The sequence below is a fragment of the Pan troglodytes genome, chromosome 6 (assembly GCF_028858775.2).
Source record: "Pan troglodytes isolate AG18354 chromosome 6, NHGRI_mPanTro3-v2.0_pri, whole genome shotgun sequence".
In the NCBI taxonomy this organism is placed as follows: domain Eukaryota; kingdom Metazoa; phylum Chordata; class Mammalia; order Primates; family Hominidae; genus Pan; species Pan troglodytes.
Window position 1 is genome coordinate 62,718,200 of NC_072404.2, and position 22,484 is coordinate 62,740,683.

General features: G+C 39.5%; 1 pseudogene; it reads right to left on the bottom strand.

Moving 5' to 3' along the window:
- Positions 1-718: 718 nt before the first annotated feature.
- Positions 719-9,053, bottom strand: LOC134810612 (phosphorylase b kinase gamma catalytic chain, skeletal muscle/heart isoform-like; annotated as a pseudogene).
- Positions 9,054-22,484: the final 13,431 nt, after the last annotated feature.

A 22,484-nucleotide genomic window follows, 5' to 3' on the forward strand; every position in this document is an offset into this window, starting at 1 on the left:
CACAGCTCACTGCAGCCTTGAGCTCCTGGGCTCAAGCAATTCTCCCACCTCAGCCTCCTGAGTAGCTGGGACTACAAGTATGCACCACCATGCCTGGCTAATTTTTTGAATTTCTGTAGTGATAGGATCTCACTATGTTGCCCAGGCTGGTCTTGAACTCCTGGCCTCAAGCGATCGTCCCACCTCGACCTCCCAAAGTGCTGGGATTACAGGTGTGAGCCACCTCACCTGGGCCCCCTTCTCCATATGCCTCCAGAAACATGTCCCTGGAGAGTAGCCTGCTCCCACACTGTCACTGGATGTCGTGGGGTCAATAAAATCTCCTGCGATTGTGTATCTCAGACATTTCTGTGTCTTTCATCCTCACCCTGGGACCCTAAGGGAAGAGGGCCCTAGTGTCAGTAACTCTGGGCCTCCCCTAAAGAGAAACGGAGATGGCGGCTCATCTAGGAAGTGGAGGAGCAGGGGGTTCCTGGTTCTCAGGCCACGTGTGATCTCTGCCAACCCAGGGCCTGCCCCAGCCTGCAGGTATTGCTGTGTGGTAGGAACACCCGCTTCCCTTGTGCACAGAAGCGATCGTGGCCTCAGCTCCAGGGGTTCCTGGCCAGGGCCAAGCGCTCCTTCTGCAGAGGCCTGCATGCATCTTACCCCCTTGACTTGTATTTCCGTGGCTTCCCCACCCCACCTGCCCCCCAGCCCTCCCTGACTGGCCAGCCCCTCAGTAGTCCTCCTTGGCCAGGGAGAGCAGCACGGCCTTGGGTGTGTTCTTGAAAAGGGCTGCCCAGTTCTGCTGCTGCCCCTTCCTCGCCCAGGGGCCATAGATTCGGAAAGCGTAGGCGTCGATGAGCCGGCGCAGAGGCTGGAGGGTGTAGGGGTGGGTCTCGGATGACGATCTCCCGGGTCACCGGGTTCACCCGGTGGTACTGGTAGTAGATCAGCACTGAAGCCAGCACAGTCAGAGCGATCACCTGCAGGGCCAGGCAGAGAAGCTGGGCTGCAGCCCACGCCCTGCCAGGCCCTGCCCCTCCAGCACAGGACTCTCTGGGCTCGTTTGCCACGAAGCCTTCGATGGCTTCTGCGGGGCCCTCCTAGTGTCCCCCACTTCCCACTTGGCCAGCATCCTCAGGGACGGAGGCAGTGGGCTGACACCTGCCATCTCTGAAGCCATCACAGGGCGGCTGGGAGGGGAGGGGTGGGTACTCTGGAAACCCGCGGGGTATAAGGAGCCCTGGGAGAGGAGACGGCTTAGAGGTTTGCACTTGGGGAGCTGGCGGCAACTGCCGCAGGGTCTGGGTCAGGAGGCTTCGTACCTTGAACTTCCCCCGGGGGCTGAAGTGCCGCACTTCCGCCACCACGTACTGCAGGAAGAAGGGGTGTGCCAAGGCCTCTTCCGCTGTGCAGCAGCTCTGGGGTTGCACCAACAGGAATCGGGAGACCTGGGAGGGGAGGAGAGGGTACCCGAGAAAGTTAAGGCAGGTCCCCTCCAGCATGTCAGGAGAGGCGGGGCCTCCCTGGGCAAGGGAGCCTGGGCAAGGGAGCACTCCATGATCTCAGGGCCAGGTAACTGGGGGTTCTGCAGACCTCTGCAGGAACAGTCATCATCAGAACATGTCAGCACGGCGCTCAGAAGAGGAAGTCCAGGCCAGGCGAAGTGGCTCATGTCTATAATCCCAGCACTTTGGGAGGCCGAGGCAGGCAGATCACCTGAGGCCGGGAGTTAGAGACCAGCCTGGCCAACATGGCAAAACCCCATATCTACTAAAAATACAGAAATTAGCTGGGTGTGGTGGCACATGCCTGTAGTCCCAGCTACTCAGGAGGCTGAGGTAGGAGAATCGCTGGAACCTGGGAGGTGGAGGTTGCAGTGAGCCGAGATCGCCCCACGACACTCCAGCCTGGGTGACAGAGTGAGACTCCATCTCAAAAAACAAAACAAAAACTGGAGTCAGCTGAAATACATTTTCAAGTGTAAATTTTTTTTTTTTTTTGTTAAAAGTTGATGAGATCCTTCTTAATAATATATGCCTCATATTAATGGCAGGTGTTTTTAATATAGTTGCTTCTGATCTCCTGAGCACACCCAGTGTCAGTGACTGCCCTGAAACAGCATACCAAATGTGTGTTTGTGTTTGCCAGTATTCTTCTGGTGAAAGGGTCCAAAGCTTTTGCTAGATTTTCAAGGAGTCTATAATTCCCACTGTCCCCTAACACCCCAAAAATCTTTTTTAAGCTCTAGAAAAGAAATAATCTAAAAATGATTTTTAATTGCTAAACTTTAGTAACTGAATATGTGTATTTAAGCAACTTAATATTATTCAACAATATAACTGTGATTGTAAATACATTAAATTAGAAATCAGAGAGAATTAAATATCTATTCCTACTTACATAACTTATCTATAAAATGTTTATTTTACTTTATCCTTGGGAAGGAGCAGGTAATTTTGCCACCTAAATTATTATTTAAATAACTCTAGGGGAAAAATAAGAGACTGCAGAGAAAACATGCAATGATGTTTCAAAATCTTCTTTTAGGCAGGGCACAGTGGCTCACACCTGTAATCCCAGCACTTTGGGAGGCCAAGGCAGGCAGATCACAAGATCAGGAGTTCGAAACCAGCCTGGCCAACAAGGTGAAACCCCGTCTCTACTAAAAATACAAAAATTAGCTGGGCATGGTGGTGCACGCCTGTAATCCCAGCTACTTGGTAGGCTGAGGCAGGAGAATTGCTTGAACCCAGGAGGCAGAGGTTGCAGTGAGCCAATATTGTGTCACTGAACTCCAGCCTGGGTGACAGAGCAGGACTCCATCTCAAAGAAAAAGAAAAAAATCTTCTTTTAAATTCAAAATTTAAATATTAAAAATCCCTGTATAGTAAAACTGCTATGTCTTTAGAAAAACAATCCCCCGCCTTACATGCTTTCAACTGTATCATATCTAAAGGAACAAAAATTAGTGATTTAGCACATTTAAAGTAAAGCATGCTAAAAGCTTCAATTAAAGGCAAATGCATAGCTTTCACAATTAAATTACTAAGGTATGTGCCCTAAATAAAAAAAATTACAGTAAAATTTGCTAAAGCTAATTTATTTCCCAAATTACTTTCATAATCATTACACTAAATCACTATGAAAATAAATATGCTGTGCGATTGTCTTCTGAAAGTCTGTTCAAAGTTCTAAACCTGCTAAATGTGTGTACTTTCTAAAAGAAATCTGCAATATCTAACAGCTAAGATACTGTAAGATTTTAACCTTGTAAAAATAATCTGACCAAATATACTCAAATACTGTGAAAAAATGTTCATTCATGCATATTTAAAATGAATTTTTTGAAGTCTCTCACCAGTAAAAATTATCTTTCAAATTTTTAATTTTTAAACTAACACCTCACTTCTAGTCATCTTGATTAATTTTTAAAAAATCAAAACAAACAATTGTGCTTACAATATAGAAAATGTAGGGAGATCACTTTTTGTCTTCACATTTACTATTTTGTTCCAAGTAAAACCTTTTATTAAATGGCTGGAAAAACCATTTAAGTTATATCATTGCCTGCCTGCTTTTTAATAGGAAACTCTTACCCACACACATATAGTAGTAAAGCTCACAAACCTACCAGCGAAATTAAAAACCCAGACAAAGTAATGGAAAAAGCCTAGTAAAACAAGAAAAAGAAAATGGTTACAACATAACCTGAATGTGAAACTAAATCCCCAAAGATTTAGCTCCTTCTAGGGTTGTCTTTATAAGGTTAAAATTCTTGCAAGCCACACCCCTTCATGTGACCAATAAAATTAGAGCCACCACAGAAGGATGACCTAGTCAAGTCCTACTTTGCTGCATTACACATGACCCACATTTGGAGTGTAATAAAAGACAATCATGTTTCATTTAAATTATGTGTGGTGGTCTTTCCTAAAGAACACAGTAAGCAAGTAGATTTACATACTTTTGCTCCAGTGGTTAGTAGGTCACTACGTGCAAAATTTTCCAAAGGAATTTCACTTAAATAATTTCAAAGATCAGCAGGGTGCGGTGTCTCACACCTGTAATCCCAGCACTTTGGGAGGCCGAGGCGGGTGGATCACGAGGTCAGGAGATCGAGACCATCCTGGCTAACACGGTGAAACCCCATCTCTACTAAAAATACAAAAAAGTAGCTGGGCGTGGTGGTGGGCGCCTGTAGTCCCAACTGCTCGGGAGGCTGAGGCAGGAGAATGGCATGAACCTGGGAGGCAGAGGATGCAGTGAGCCGAGATCGCAACATTGCTCTCCAGCCTGGGCGACAGAGCAAGACTCCGTCTCAAAAAAAAAAAAAAAAAATTTCAAAGATCCATAAAAATTTCCAAAAATTTTGAGTAATAATGGTTGCCAACATCTTGTTTTGCCAAGTAAGAGTATTAAAACCAAACATAAACAAATCTCCAACTACTATCATTATAATTTCATGAAAGGACACTTGAATAAAGAGTAAAAGATACACCTGAGTAAGTTTAATTTTTTAAAACAACTTGAAATTTTCAGAAAATTGTCTTTATTTCTATTTAGATCAATGAAAACTCTTGTCATGTATCAAGAATTCTGAGGATCTACCTTTGAAACTTGTATTTTTAGTCATTTACTTATAAAGTTTTCCCAAGATGACTGATGGAGAAGGCTACAAAGAACAGAAAAATGAATTAACATAAAGGAAAGAGAGACTAGGGTTTGCCCCCAACTTGGAGCAAGGTATCTGTTGTCACAATTGGTACCAATGATAGACATCTGTTCTGAAAAAGAGTCACCAATCAAATGTGACTTTAAGTAAAGGGTACAAGGAAGATCAAGGAAAAAGGAGGCAGATAAAACTTCAAGAAGGACGTTTAGCAAAAAGAAAAAAAAAGAGATGGCCCTTCTCTTATTGGGGATCACTTCCTTTAAGAGATCAGCAATCTGGATATGACCAACTCTTCTGCCCTTTCCTTTACCAACCCTTGCTGAATTTTCTTTGATTTCAGAGGTTACCGTTTCTGTGGCTTCCAACCATCCACTAACCTCCATACAGGGATGCGAGATACATTCTCTAAGGATATAAGAAGCACTTAGATGGCTCCATACTTTCTTTGTCAGAAACAGGTAATTACTGGATAGCTGCTAAGAATAGCATCCACTTCTCTAGATCTAACCTTGAGATGAATTATAGCTGACTGGACAAGTTCATCTAGTCTTCAGATTTAAACCACACAATCTAATTCTTCAGATTTAAACCACACAATCTAATTCTTGTTTTAAGTCCCTCTAAAATAGAATTGTTCTAGGGCTCTTGACATAACAGAAAGGCACATTTTCAGACATCTACACTTATATTTTTAATTTTAATTTTAATTTTTTATCTTTTTTATTATACTTTAAGTTCTAGGGTACATGTGCACAATGTGCAGGTTAGTTACATATGTATACATGTGCCATGTTGGTGTGCTGCACCCATTAACTCGTCATTTAACATTAGGTATATCTCCTAATGCTATCCCTCCCCACTCCCCCCACCCCACAACAGGCCCCGGTGTGTGATGTTCCCCTTCCTGTGTCCATGTGTTCTCATTGTTCAATTCCCACCTATGAGTGAGAATATGCGGTGTTTGGTTTTTTATTTCATGTTTCAATAGACTCTACAGTTTGCCCAAAACTACCTCAGAAAATTTAAATATAAGATAAATTGATCTACAGTCATGCATTGCTTAAAAATTGGGATACATGCTGAGAAATTAATTTGTCATTGCGCGAACAACACAGAGTGTACTTACACAACCCTAGATAGTATAGCCTACTACACACTTAGGCTCTATGGTATGACATGATAATATTATGGGAATTTGTCGTATATGCAGTCAGTCATTGACCAAAACATCGTTATGTGGCACATGAATGTATTTTACTATTCAATGTCTAACATCTTTAAAAAGTTTGGCTTATATTTTAAAACCAAAGTGTGATTAGCACTTTGTGAAGTATATATTGCCAAAGATCAATTTAACTATAAATTTTCAATAGGTTCACCTTCCATGCCAAAATTCTTGCAACTCTCAACCCCTCCTCACTACCACTATCAAAGAATACATTGCTATGGAGAGTCACGTGAGAGCAATACAAAAAGAACATTAAAAGAAGCCTAAACTCACACCTGCTTACTTCACTTATTTAAACATTAGTCTTTCTTTTCAGTTATTCATGGATATGTACTGAGCTATGAGGAAAAGCACCTTACATCAGCTAAAGAACCATAAGTTGTTAATGATTTTTAAAGAAAAATTTAACAAAAATATTTTTTGAAATTGCTAACATTTTCAAGACAATGTAAGATACAACCAATCGATAAAACTTCTAAGTGATTTCTTTCAGATTCAGTATGTGTTATTCAATGAAGTAGTAACAATCTAATTTATCAAATCGTATCAAATATCTATTCCAATTACAGCCATTCCCCAGTTGGCTTTATTTTCTAAAATGTTTATTTTCCTACTTATTATTAACATAAAATATTATGCTAGCTCCTGGAGCAATTTGCGTTTTAGCAATGCAAACATTTTTTATATTTACATAGGCAAAGTATGGTCATCATTAGTCTCTTTAAGAGATATATTTCCAGTAGAATTCTACTATTTATGCTTTCACCTGGGATATAGTTTAACTCATGTATCCACACAGTAGAATTTTGTATATTTAGAAAAAAACTTCATGATACTGTAAAGTTTACAATTTTTCTCTGAATTATCTTACCTGCATCCAACAGCACTACTTTAAAAAGCCTTATATGGCCAAGCGCAGTGGCTCATGCCTGTAATCCCAGCACTTTGGAAGGCCGAGGCAGGCGGATCACGAGGTCAGCAGATCGAGACCATCCTGGCTAACATGGTGAAACCCCGTCTCCACTAAACAAAATACAATAAATTAGCTGGGCGTGGTGGCAGGCGCCTGTATTCCAAGCTATTCGGGAGGCTGAGGCAGGAGAATGGCGTGAACCCGGAGGTGGAGGTTGCAGTGAGCTAAGATCGCACCACTGCACTCCAGCCTGGGCAACAGCGTGAGACTCTGTCTCAAAAAAAAAAAAAAAGCCTTATATTTGCGACATGGGGACAAATAAACAATTCCTTATATCTACAACATAACAAACATTTTAAAAATATATTGAATAAGTACATATATTTAACAAAAAATACGTACTGGTAGTATTTTAACATACAAAATTATCAGTAGCTTTGTGTATGTGTTTCTTTTAATGAGTTAAAAAGTTCATCGTTAATGATAATGAGTTTAAAGTGAATTAGGATTTTATGAACAATATTCACTATGATGGATCCTTACATTTTTTGCCAAAGTTGTTCAATAAACATTTTGCTCAAAAGAGACAAAAAGCCTTCCTTTTGTTCACGTACGGAGGCTTACCTCAAGCAGAATCTCGTATTTTAAATATTTAAGAAGGGACATTTTTCTATTCCATTATAAGGCATGTTAACCACTATGGAAAACACTATAGCTACTTTCAGAACTTGTCTTTCGTATTCATATAGTTGATCCTTTAGGATTTTCCTCTAATGGTAGCTAACACCTAGCTACAAATGCCCATTATTTAAAATGGTTTTGTAATACAGCTATGCACTGCATAACGACATTTCAGTCAACAAGGGACTGCATATATGATGGTGGCCCCTAGGAACTGAAAAATTCCTACTGCCCGGTAGCATCTTGATGATCTTGACCCTGAGTAGGCCTAGGCTAATGTGTAAGTTTATGTCTTCGTTTTTAACAAAAAAAAAAGTTTGAAGTGAAAAAAGAAAGAACTTTTAAAATAGAAAAAAGCTTATAGAATAAAAATTATAAAGATCATATTTTTGTACATCTGTTCAATGTGTTTGTGTTTTAAGCTAAGTGTTACTACAAAAGAATCAAAAAGTTTTTTAAAATTTAAGTTATAAAAGTTACAGCAAAATAAGATTATTAAAGACAAATTTAAAAAATAAATTTAGTATAGCCCAAGTGTACAGTGTTAATAAAGTCCACAGTAGTGTACAGTAATGTCCTAGGCCTTCACATTCACTCACCACTCACTCACTGACTCATCCAGAGCAAGCTCCTGTCCTGCAAGCTCCATTCACAGCAAGTGCCCTATACACATATCCCATTTTTAATCTTTTATACTGTATTTTTACTGCACCTTTTCTATGTTTAGATACACAAATACTTAACATTATGTTACAACTGTCTATGACATTCAGTACAGTAACACGCTATATAGATTTATAGCCTACAAGCAATAGCTAGAGCACATAACCTAGGTGTGTAGAAGGCTCTACCATCTAGGTTTGTGTAGGTACACTCTATGATGTTTACAGAATGATGAAATAGCCCAATGACACATTTCTCAGAATATCCCCATTGTTAAGTGACATATGGTGTAATTATGATCTTCAATAATGACAAATTTTTTAAAAGGAGGGCACAGACATGGTTACCAGCTTCCTCACACATCTCTTTTTTTGACCCCCACATAAAAACACCACAGCTTGAGATACAAGCTCAATAGGACAAAGCTACACAATTCGTAGTCACTTACACCACTCTAATAACCAAAAGAAGAAACCAAAACTCCAGCTAATTTACTCCCTGGAATAGGATTAGAGAAGGTAAGCAAGAATAAATTCATCTACCTATTCCTTTTATTAAAGACTGCCCTTTGTTTCCACACAATCTGTAAGTGAAAACTCCATCAAAATGGTTCATTCAAAAAAGTGTCTACTATTAACAAAGCATAACAATATACATTTATGCTGTTGTGCATAGAGAACATTATCCAAATTTTCTACTGAGGAGCCAGGAGAAATTTAATGAAAATGAAACAATATGATTATTGACTACAGAAAGAATACCTTTTTTGGAGAAAAAATATATACTTACTTAGTCAGCTGCCCTTTATTCTTGTTGTTATCAACTCCATTGTAAGTCACAGCTGCCAGTTTTCTGCTTCCATAGTTCTCGTAGTGGACATTGTTAGTAACATCTTTCAAGTCCTGCATGTGTGTTCTGTCATAAATAAACAGCAAGAGTTTGCTTCTATTAATAGCTAGGGGGTATAAAGCTAAAAAAGCTTTAATATAAATTCAAAATTTTACCAAAACAAAAATTTCAGATTTAAAATTAACAAAAGACTATTGTTAAGGAAGGTAGCATTCATCTGTTTTCATTTACACTCAAAGTAGACCAATAAAAAATAAGCTAACTTGACACCAAATTTAGATTCCATAGAGATTTTAAGACCCATAGCAAGGACTTCATGACTAAAACACCGAAAGCAATGGAAACAAAAGCCAAAATTGACAAATGGGATCTAATTAAACTAAAGAGCTTCTGCACAGCAAAAGAAACTACCATCAGAGTGAACAGGCAACCTACAGAATGGGAGAAAATTTTTGCAATCTACCCACCTGACAAAGGGCTAATATCCAGTATCTACAAAGAACTCAAACAAATTTACAAGAAAAAAACAACTCCATCAAAAAGTAGGCAAAGGATATGAACAGACACTTTTCAAAAGAAGACACCTATGCAGCCAACAGACACATGAAAAAATGCTCATCATCACTGGTCATCAGGGAAATGCAAATCAAAACCACAATGAGATACCATCTCACATCAGTTAGAATGGCAATCATTAAAGTCAGGAAACAGCAGATGCTAGAGAGGGTGTGGAGAAATAGGAACAGTTTTACACTGTTGGTGGGAGTGTAAATTAGTTCAACCATTGTGGAAGACAGTGTGGCGATTCCTCAAGTATCTAGAACTAGAAATACCCTTTGACCCAGCCATCCCATTACTGGGTATATACCCAAAGGATTATAAATCATGCTACTATAAATCATGCACACGTATGTTTATTGTGGCACTATTCACAATAGCAAAGACTTGGAACCAACCCAAATGTCCATCAATGATAGACTGGATTAAGAAAATGTGGCACATATACACCATGAAATACTATGCAGCCATAAAAAAGGATGAGTTCATGTCCTTTGCAGGGACATGGATGAAGCTGGAAACCATCATTCTCAGCAAACTATCACAAGGACAGAAAACCAAACACTGTATATTCTCACTCATAGGTGAGAAGTGAACAATGAGATCACTTGGACACAAGGCGGGGAACATCACACACGGGGGCCTGACAAGAGGTGGAGGGCTGGGGAAGGGATAGCATTAGGAGAAATACCTAATGTAAATGATGAGTTGATGGGTGCAGCAAACCAACATGGCACATGTATACCTATGTATCAAACCTGCACATGTATCCTAGAACTTAAAAGTATAATAAAAAAAAGAAAAGAGAAAGAGAAATGGGCATAGGAGGGAAGACTTTCTTCTAGGGCATTTGAGATTGTCAAGCCCAGATGACAGGCACCACCTTTCCACCTTATGCCTCATTAATGGAAATAATGCAAAGCCCAGATCTAAGGCAGAGCTTCCCAACTATGGGCCTGCATCTCAATCTTCACCTTCCAGGAACCAGGCAGTGTCTTCTGGGCTGATTACTTCTAGTTTACCACATTATGATATCCAAATATTATAGCTCCCCTCTCCCTTGTGATGATCATGGAAAATATCAGTGGCTCCAAATTCCAATTATTTCACCTTAGAAAACAAATCTGAGAATACCCCTACCACCAAGCACAGTACCTGGATACAACAGGCACTCAATAAATATTTGCTCAGCCAATGCAAGGATAAATGAATGAAATTCCTCATCCCCGTATTCATTTCTGAATACGTGCTGGTGAAAATCTAGCTCTAAACATCTTTCAGATTTAGTACATTGAGGTATGAAAAAGAAAAAAAAAAAAGACGATGCAAATGAAGTCAGGAGCTGGCACAGAAAGTGCAATCAGATTCTGCTTCCCCTGTAATTAAGAGTGCCCAATGCCGCTGACTTAGGCGATGACAGCGTGCAGCTTGCTTGCCTGCCCTGGGCGCCTGGGAGGGCGGGCAGCCCTCAGGATGCCGCTGCACAACACGTTCGCCACCTTATCAAGAATTCCACAGCCACAGGAAGATTTCTCACCCCGCCATAACCCCCGAGGGCTGCCCTGTGCTGTCACATGTCCCCGCTGCTCAGAGAGGGAAAGCCACTAGGGAGGCCCTCAATGGAAATATTACCCCCTGTCCAGGGTAGCATGGGCTTGATCGCCCCTGATTATTTCTGATCACTGTCACTGGGCCAAGAGCACAGCGAAGTCAAGAAAGAAATGGCCTTATTAGTGAGAGCGCAGCGGTGTGGGTAGGCAGCAGTGGCGTGGAGGACCTGCTTTTGTGAGGGCAGTGAAGAGAGGGGAAGGAGTGGTGTCTTCATATTGAGATATTTTGAGATTCCTGCTTTCTCCACTCACTTCAACTGCCCAAATAGGTTCTGCAGGTTCCGGAAGGTTCTAGAACTTGTACAGGATCGAACCTACAGCTTCTCATGGAACAAACCCAGAACCAAGAAAATCTGGTGGAAATCACCTGTTTTAACTCCTTTGAGGTCTAGACCAGAAATTAAATAGTGCTTAATCTGTTACTTTAAAGAAGCCTAGTTCTAACTTTACCTCAGCTCGCTCCCTCTTTTGCCTAGGATAGGAAGGGTGGGTGCAAATGGCCAGCTCCCTGTAGGTCAGTCTCTTGGAGCCCTAAGTTTCCTGCCACTTCTATGCGCTACAGGCTTTGCCCAGGGTGGGATCCTCAGCCCAGGGACCTTGTTTGTCCTCCGCCTCTTGATGCTGGTGCCTGCTGCCCAGCCACATACCCTCAGATTCATTTTTAAAGAAACGTCAACAGCTGTTAAATGGCAAATGAGCCTTTCAAAGAGGTGGGATGACTTTGAAAAAGGGCTTGAGGACAGCAGTCGACCTCTGACAGTCTTCCCTCAGATGCCCTCTCCATCCCACCCCCTCTCCCTGTCCCCGACCTCCGCTTTCCCAGCGAGCCTGCCTGCTCTTCAGCGCTCCTCCCTGCCCGCTTGTGCTGTCTTAACACCTCCCATGTTGCTTGATTCCTAAAATAACATAGAGGAAAACATTATTTTTTTTTTGAGATGGAGTCTCCCTCTGTCGCCAGGCTGGAGTGCAGTGGTGCAATCTCGGCTCCCTACAACCTCTGCCTCCTGGGTTCAAGTGATTCTCCTGCCTCGGCCTCCTGAATAGCTGGGACTACAGGAGCGTGTCACCACACCTGGCTACTTTTTGTATTTTTTTTTTTTTTGAGACGGAGTCTCGCTCTGTCGCCCAGCCTGGAGTGCAGTGGCATGATCTCAGCTCACTGCAAGCTCCGCCTCCGGGTTCGCCTCCGGGTTCACGCCATTCTCCTGCCTCAGCCTCCCGAGTAGCTGGGACTACAGGCGCCCGCCACCACGCCCTGCTAATTTTTTGTATTTTTAGTAGAGACGGGGTTTCGCCGTGTTAGCTAGGATGGTCTCTATCTCTTGACCTTGTGATCCACCCGCCTCGGCCTCCCAAAGTGCTGGGATTACAGGCGTGAGCCATCGCACCCGGCCAAAAATATTTTTTTAAATAAAGAAAATAAATCCTCAGCTGGGTGCGGTAGCTCACGCCTGTAATCCCAGCACTTTGGGAGGTGGAAGCGGGCAGATCACAAGGTCAGGAGATCGAGACCATCCTGACTAACACGGTGAAACCCCGTCTCTACTAAAGATAAAAAAATTAGCCCGGCATGGCGGCATGCGCCTGTAAGTCCCAGCTGCTGGGGAGGCTGAGGCAGGAGAATGGCGTGAACCCGGGAGGCGGAGCTTGCAGTGAACCGAGATTGTGCCACTGCGCTCCAGCCTGGGCGACCGGGCAAGACTCTGTTTCAAAAAAAATAAAACCCCATAAATCTCCCAAAGCAGTTACTGAAGGATGACCTTTCTATGAAAGAGTGTTCATCTTTATATTATCTTTTTAAATACTAGACAAGAAACTGTAGATTAGCTACTACTGAAGCTCATAAAATCTAAAAGAAACTGCCTTTTAGCAATATTACTAAGGTAATATGTGAGTTTTTATTAATACATAATAATATATTTCAGATCACATATCAAGTTGTTTTTAAACTAGGGAATTTTAGAATAAATTTCTGTTTCTTCAAATTGTCTAGGTGAATGTGGTATTTTGGTTAAACAAATTTTTGTTTATAGCATTTCTATCATATATAAAATCAATACATATGAGATAAATCCACAATACATATGGGATGATGTCATCATTATTAATAATTCAAGACACTGAAGGTACCCTTAGCTCCTCTATGGATATCCTTTACCAATGCAGTGTTCTTGGATATACATGGGGTGGCAATACTCTGTATTGTCAGTCCTCCCTCTTCTCATCATCTATTCTATTTCAAACTTCCTATATCTGCCATCATTCATCTTCACCACGTTACTAAAACTCCCTTCTGGGAGACAAACATAAAGGTGTATTGTTGGCTGGGTGTGGTGGCTCACGCCTGTAATCCCAGCACTTTGGGATGCCAAGGCGTGTGGATTACATGAGCTGAGGAATTTGAGACCAGCCTGGCCAACATGGTGGAACCCCATCTCTATTAAAATACAAAAATCAGCCAGGTGTGGTGGTGGGCACCTGTAATCCCAGCTACTTGGGAGGCTGAGGCAGGAGAATTGCTTGAACCCAGGAGGTGGAGGTTGCAGTAAGCCAAGATCGTGCACTGCACTCCAGCCTGGGTAAAAGAATGAGACTCCATCTCAAAAAAAAAGTGTATTATTGTACATTTCTATCATTCCTTACATCCAGAAAACCCTTACTGTTACTTTACAATCCAGCTTCTTGAATCTCCCCCTTTGTGAATAAAATGTGATATTCAATTACTCTGATTCATATCGTACTGACATTTCCATGCAATTCTCTGATAGTTCACTCCCCTTAGTCCTAAGTCTGGGTTTTCCAAAAATCTCATCTCCCAGACTCTGTCCCTTGATAAATTCATGTTCTCTTATAGCCACAACAGTTACTTCTAAAGCTCTACCACTCCACTTCGGGCACGTCAGGCAAAATAAATAAGCAGGTAGGATCAAGATTTTACAGCATAATTTTGCAGGTAATTTTAAATCTCAAGTCCTGTGAAGGTTACCAAAAAAATCCTATAATAGAGAGGAACATTAAAAAGGAGAAATAAGATATTCACTTCGCAAAATTACTCCTTTGGGATTCTAGTTACTAAACTCCATCTTGCAGTTTGATATGTATGAGTTACTGCCCAGAATATACAGACAGTCCTTCCATCCTGTGCACTGGGATGATCACTTCCACTTCTTCAAATCCAGCTAAAAGCATCACTGCCTCAATGAAGCCTACTCCAGCCAGAACTGTTCACTTGCCTCCTCTCTGCTCATGTCCTATATATTACACAAGCAGAGGTCACCAACAGTATTTTTCATCAACAGTTTAGAGCAGTGCTGCCAAATAAAAATACCATGTCAATCATATAAGCAATTTAAAATTTTCTTAGTAGCCATTTTTAAAATAGGAAAAAGGTTAAATTAATCAATTTTATTTAACCTGATACATCCAAAATATGATCACTGCAGTATACAATCAATATAAAAAAATTATGGAGATTTTTTCCATGCTCAGTCTTAGAAATCGGTGGTATATTTTATATTTGCAGAACATCACAATTCAGACTACCCACATTTCAAAGATTAATAGCCATATGTGGCTACAGGCTGCTGTACTATTTAATAAAAAGTGCATATCTAGAGTCTAGCCCCTTGCTCTATAAAGTGTGATCTACCATCCAGCAGCATCAGCACCACCTGGGATCTTGTTAGAAATGTAGAAACACAGCCCATCTCAGAACTACTAGAAGAACTAAATTTAACAGGATGCCCAGGATTGGAATGCATAGCGAAGACTGAGAAGCAGTCAATTAGATTACATATACCTTGGGAGTCTTACAGAATAGCTATTGCCATTCAACTATGATATGGTATTACCCCACTGACTAATATAGAACACTGTATTTAAATAACAATAGCTTTTCTATGAATCATGTTTTCTCTACACTGTCCAATGCAATTTTCTGAAATGATGAAAATCTTTATATATGTGCTGCATAGAATGGCAGCCACTTGCCACATGTGGCTGTTGAGCACTTGAAATGTATCTGGAGCAAAAGAGAAATTGCATTTTTAATTTAATTAATTTAACTGATGTAAACATTTGGCAAATGACTATCATACTAGATAGTACAACTCCAGGAGAATTGGTTACTATGTCACAGTTTCATCTCTAGGAGAGTCTTAGGACAAATTTGGAAAGTTCTAGTCAAGATAATTCTTCTGATTAACTGTACTTCTTCTTTTTTTAAATTTTATGAAGTCATATTTACCATCTTACACTGGCTAAGGGCAAATTCGCATCTTACCTCTAAGGAAGCATAATAAAAGTTACAACATGTGCTTTGTATGTATTAATATTATTCCAGCTTATCATCAATTAACAATACTAATATCCATACCTGTACAGTCTTTTTAATTCTATGAGAAGGACCTGGGTACTCTGGAGAATACAAATCTGTGAGGAATAATGAGTTGATTAATGTCGACTTTCCCAATCCAGATTCCCCTAAAAGAAATAAGGGAAAATATCTGTTAAACTCACCCATTTTACCCAACCTTAAATATTCAACAGATGCTATAATCCAACTTGCTTTATGCAAGTACTTCTTGGTGAGACAATGAAATGACATTAGAAAATATGCTACAAAGAGTATCTTGTCCTCAGTTTCTTAGCTATCAAATTAGACTCATGTTTCCAAGGATTCTTTTCAGCCTTCTAATTATACCACTTATATTCATTAAAACTAATGTATCTAATAATTTACGTTTTTAACAGTAATGTATTCCCAAGGAAAAAATTCAGTCATTTAAAAAAAATCCAAGATGGATTATGTATCACTGCTTCAGTGAAATAAAGTTTTTCTTTATTAATAGACAATAATGGATGACCAAAAGAAATCATGCAGCTACAAAAAGCAAAAATCTGCTAATACAAAGAATAATTAATCACAATGAACATCTCCATATAAAATTCTAAATCACAAAAAATACTTTCTAATTTAGCCACCCATCAGCCTAAACATAAGGGTGCTTCTCCACAAACCAGAATCCAGAAAAATCTTAGGTAATTACTTTTTCTACTGCTTCTACTCGAGGTAGACACGAAGGAAGCTACGGCATGATTTCCACTCTGATCACATACTCTTTTTTGACTCTCCATGTCTAGTCCAATATACATAGTCTAGTGTATAGTAACTATTATAAGTATAACAAAATATAAATGGCTTCAAGGTATATATAACCTAAGGTTAAAACAAATTAGAAATCATATTATGATAATTAACATGGCACAGAGTTAAAGTATTTATTGTTAATAATTCACTTAGAATAATAAGCATGTTTAGCCTAAGTAACTGATGTCACAATATTTATATGTCTAGGAGGAATTCTTTTTATATTAGCTTTCAAAAGAGATAATAAGATCCTTTCCACATGGTTTGGGCTTACCCCTTTGACTGAGAGCATGCCACTTTTTACTAGATGTAAAAATGCCATAAAGGTCTAAGTCACAGGAAAGTAACACGGGTTGGCCACACCTGATTCTTTCTTAACTCTTACACCTTGAAGGCAGAAAGACTAGAATAAAACCCAAGCATTTGGATGTTACCAGAAATATCTATAATATTTCCTTTTAGAAATATAAATGAAAATTTTAGTATATACAACAATGTTTGGGAAATTAAAAACAAAAGTATGCTAATTAAAATATTAACACTGTACTCAATAAATCATGTTTAGAGGGCTTTTTTCAGTTTTTTCCCTTTTTATTGGTGGTGAGGAGTGGGGGAATAAGACGACGCAGGACAAAGGGAAAAGAGAGAGGAAGAAAAATAAAAGTCTGAAACGTAACACAGTAAAATGTAAAACGGTGGCTACTCTGGGGAGAGTACAATGAGGGTGAGATTTTTTTCTTGGTTTGTTATACTTCTGGGGGCTGCAAACTTTCTTCAACATGATTCTATTATTTTCATAATTTAAAAAGCATTATCGAGTGGCATCAGAAAACAGCAAATTAAAAAGCTCGTAGACTCATTCCCTCACAGAAACACCAGAAACAACCAGAAACTAGTTGAATTAACCTTACAGGACCTGTGAAAAACAGTCAAATGTCTATAGCAACAAAGCAAATGCCCAATTAAGAAAAAAAAAAACATGTAAAACTTTTGTGACATTTTTCTGTGATCTTGTCCCACCCCTTCTGCAGTTTATCTGGGTCCGGAGGAGGCAGCAAACCAACTCCCAATTCATTCCCTTCAAATGGGCGGGAAGAGTGCAGACCTAACTCGTAACATTTTACCCTCTCTGGTTGGCCAGAAGGACTGATTCCTGTCTACCTAACTGGGACCTCATCCGGTGAGAGAAGCAATGGGCGCCATTTAAGAAAGCTGCAAGGCTACACAATATGTTTACACTATAAGGAACTAGAAGAAGAAGAGCAAACTAAACTCAAAGCTAGCAAAAACAAGAAAAAAATAAAGATTAGAGCAGAGATAAATAGAAGAGATTTTAAGAGTAGAAATCGGGCTGGGCATGGCGGATCACGCCTGTAATCCCAGCATTTTGGGAGGCTGAGGAGGGTGGATCACCTGAGGTCAGGAGTTCAAGACCAGCCTGACCAACATGGTGAAACCCTGTCTCTACTAAAAATACAAAATTAGCTGGGTGTGGTGGTGCGTGCCTGTAATCTCAGCTACTTGGGAGGCTAAGGCAGAAGAATCGCTTGAACCCAGGAGGCGGAGGTTGCAGTGAGCCGAGATAGCGTCACTGCCACTCCAGCCTGGGCAACAAGAGTAAAACACTGTCTCAAAAAAAAAAAAAAAAAGAAAGAAAGAAAAGAATAGAAATCAGCCGGGCTCAGTGGCTCATGCCTGTAATCCCAGCACTTCGGGAGGCTGAGATGGGCAGATCACGGGGTCAGGAGATTGAGACCATCCTGCCCACCGTGGTGAAACCCCGTCTCTACTAAAAATACAAAAATTAGCTGGGCGTGGCGGCGCGTGCCTATAATCCCAGCTACTCAGGAGGCTGAGGCAGGAGAATTGCTTGAACCCGGGAGGCGGAGGTTGCAGTGAGCCGGGATCGCGCCACTGCACGCACTCCAGCCTGGCGACAGGGCTAGACTCCGTCTCAAAAAAAAAACAAAAAAACAAAAAAATAGCAATCAACAAAACCAATTGTTAGTTCTTCAAAAGAATAAACGAAATTGACCACTCATAAACTAGATTGAGAATAAAAGAGAGACTCAAATTACTAAAATCAGAAATAAAAGTGGGGGCTGGGCATGGTGGCTGACGCCTGTAATCTTAGAATTTTGGGAGGCCGAGGTGGGGGAACCTTTTCAGCTCAGGAGTTCAAGACCGGCCTGGGCAACGTGGCAAAACCCTGTCTCTACTAAAAATACAAAAAAATTACCCGGTCGTGGTGGCACATGTCTGTAATCCCAGCTACTCAGGAGGCTGAAGCAAGAGAATTGCTTGAACCCGGGCGGCGGAGGCTGCAGTGAGCCGAGATCGCACCACTGCACTCCAGCCTGGGTGACAGAGCGAGACTCTGTCTCAAAAAAAAGAAATAAAAGTGGTTCATGATTTTCCTAGTTAAGGACTGGACTGTTTGCCATCGCCCCACCCCCTGCTTTTTTGAGTAACTTCCCTTTTTGGAAACAGTGATGAAGGTTTCTCCCTTTATTCTAAACAGTGTGTACCTTGTAGTACTATCTGCCATCAAATTTCTAAATGCTTTCTGCTTTTTTAATACTCTTTAAAAATTAGCAAATACATAGTTATACTTTCAGTTAAGATTATATTTTTTCCCATTGGATTTTTTCTTTATTTTTTAAATTCTTAACATTGACTATGTGAAGTAATATACTGTATACCCTGAACTCAGCTATGAGGTATTTAACATATCATGGGATATATAAATAAATTAACTTCCATCAATTCCTAGACTACTTACACTGAAATTATGGACCAAAGCTTTCTAATTCAATTCCCAAGTGGTATTAAAACCAAACTGTATTGTATTTCAAGAAACTTTATCCACGGTTACAAAAGTTTAAAAAGTTATCAAACGTGTGGGAAAACTGCAATTTAAAGATAAATGATTAGGTTTCCTATTTTTTTAAGACCAACTACAATGTGAACCATAACTACACTAACTGGGTGTTCTCTATCAAAGTCAACACTGCAAACAACAAAGGGTATCATCTGGCCAAGAAAAAGATAATTTCTGATTCCAATTCAACACAGCTCCTGTGTAACAGGTGTTTCTCTAGTTCTCAGCTCCACGTTTATGCTTGAGTTATTTCTATGCTAGTTGTAGTTTTCTTTTTAAGTTGCCTCTGGGCAAAGTAAACCTTTCATAACAGATTGAGAACTGTTCCATTTCCTCAACTCTAAGATACAATTTTGCCCCCCAATATTTCTAAAAACAAATGTCTCATAATCAAAATGTAATTGACTGTACTATTTAACCTCCCTCAAATCAAATTTGATGATATGTTTCAGAGTAGATCTTATCTTAGAATCAAGGAAGCAGGAAAATCAAAGCACTTCTTCCCCTAGAATTGAATTCAATTAGAAAAGCCAAATCAATAAGACCTTAATTATTTTGTCCTATAATTGAGAACTTTATATTTAATTCTTAGAACAATTTATTATGAACTAAAGGGATTTCTATTTCCTTGTAAATTGGAAGACCCAAAGAAACAGAAGCCTTTAACACAAACTTGGATGAGAAATGAGGAAAGTAACCAAGACCATCTCCCACCTTGAGGCTCATGAGGTGAAACAAAAGCTCCCGCTTGAGAGAGTTATATGCCACAGGAGAAATGATCCTCAAAGAGGCAAGTTTCATTCAGTGTAAGGAGGCAGAAAAAATGAGTACCAAAAAGTAGTTGAGAACTCAGTCTGCTTTTTCTGGTTCTGTACATAAGGAGCTTGGAAGTTGCCACTCCATTCTAAGAAGTAAAAAACTGAACAGATCTCATCTTTAAGAGCAGGATCCGATCTTTAAGAGCAGTAAGGACACAAGGCAATGATCCAGCAATTGCTCTTCTTGATGTTTACCCAGCTAAGTTAAAAACTTAGATCCACAGAAAGTCTTGCACACAGGTATTTGCAGCAGCTTTATTTATAATTGCCAAGATATGGAAGCAATCACAATGTCCTTCAGTAGTCGAATGGATAAATACACTGTGGTACATCCAGAAAATGGAATATCACTCAGCACCAAAAAGAAATTAGCTAACAAGCCATGAAAAGACATGGACCAATGTATACTGGTAAGTGAAAGAAGCCAGTCCAGAAAGAATACATACTGTATAATTCCGTTATTATAATTCCATAATTATAGTGAGCAACATACTTGCATTTTTGGTTTTCTTACACATCGAATTACTATAAGAGTAAGAACTATGAGGAATAAATTAGATAATATATGTGAAATCTAAGCACAGTGCCTGGTACACATTAAGTGCTCAATAAGTAGTTGCATTATTTCTGTGATTCATTTAAGGAAATTAGAAAGACATGAAAGTTTGATATGACAGAGGCAAGAATATAAATAACAAAAATTTTAAAAATACTTAAGGTAAAAACTTGGAAACAATGGGAAGTCAGCAAATTCCACGTTAAAAGACTAATAGGTCTTTTGGATATGGATAAATCGAGTGCTTAAAAAGTAAAAGTGATTTAAATAATATGCTTAATTGTCAAATATATACACAGAAATTTCTACCCAGAGAATAAACATATTTTTGAAACCTATGGAATACTTAAATAAGCTGATCCTATGTAAGGCTACACAGAAAAATAAATCAATACTGGAACCTACAGATCATATTCTCTGAAGGTAGTGAAATTAAAAATTAACAAAAAATAATGTAATCCATCTGCCTACTTACATATCTCTCTAACTCTTCTTATGTTAAAATTACTCAAATACAAACAAAATGAGTATTACACATAAAAAACTAAGATATGTGACTAAAGTATTCAGAGAAAAACCCATGCTTAAAATAAGCCTAAAGAAAATAACTCAACCATCAGTGTGGTTCTTGGTGAAACTGTAAACTGGTACAGCTTTTCTGAAGAATAATTTGGCAATCTATCAAAATTTAAATCTACATGCCTTTTGACCCAGGGTTTCACTTTCAGAAATGTATATTACAGAAGCATTTATATGTATGCCTAGAAATCCAAGGAACCTAAGCACTGTTTATAACTATACGCATCCATCTTCATTAATAGCTGACTGTATAAATCATGATAAAGATATTTTAGAATACCACATAATTGCAAAGAATATGCAGACAGGAATATATGTACAGTATATTCAGTGACAGGGAAAAAACAGTCACAGAACAGTACTTATAGCACGGCACTGTTTACACACACAAAAAAATTGACATGGGAATGCGTATATAAAAGTATTAAAAAAATGGCAAAAGACTTGCACCAGTTTAATGCTTATCTCTAGAGACAGGACTGGAAATGAAGGCAGGAGAAAAAAGGAAACTCACCTTTTACTAAATGTCTTTAGAATTTAGTTTTTAAAAAATAAAAATGTATATTTTATAAACTTTTCTTTCTTTGGGAGGCTGAGGGGAGGGTAATAATAAAAGGGAATATACCAAGTTTCTAATAGTGTTTATTTCTAGATGGAAAAGGTAGTGAAACATTTAAATTTTCTCTCTTTGTATATCAGTTTTTTTACAAGAACCATAAATTATATAATATTTAATTTTTACTTTTAACTCTTTAAAGGGGTTGATAATATGTTATACTACAAAGAGGTCAAGAAGAATGCCTGAGAACAGGCTACCTGCAAATATAATGATTGGGAGTACTGGGATAAGAGTTAAGAGAAAAATGAGTATTGAGTCCAGTAAGATACTACAGAGCAAATGAAAGGGAAGCATCAGGCGCAGGTTACTGCAGATGCTGACCACTACAGATCCAGACAGCTGTACTGCAGGAATTCTCAATCTTGGCACTACTGACATTTTGGGTTGGACAATTCTTTACTGTGAGGAGTGTCTTGTTCGTTGAAGGATGCTTGGCAGCATCCCTGGCCTTTACCCATTAGATGCCAGTTAGCCTCTCTCCTCCCCAGCTGTGACAACCAAAAATGCTTCCAGACATTGACAAATGTCCCCTGGGGGGCATTTTTCAAATTTTGAATCCCCAAATCATCTAGCACTGATACCACTATGCATGGAAAATAATGACAATGACAGCCAGTAAGTTGTAAATTATTCTGTGTGCCAGTATTTTACAAGCATTGACTTAATTAACCTTTATAATCCCATGAGATTGATACTACAGGTTGTGTATCACTTATCCAA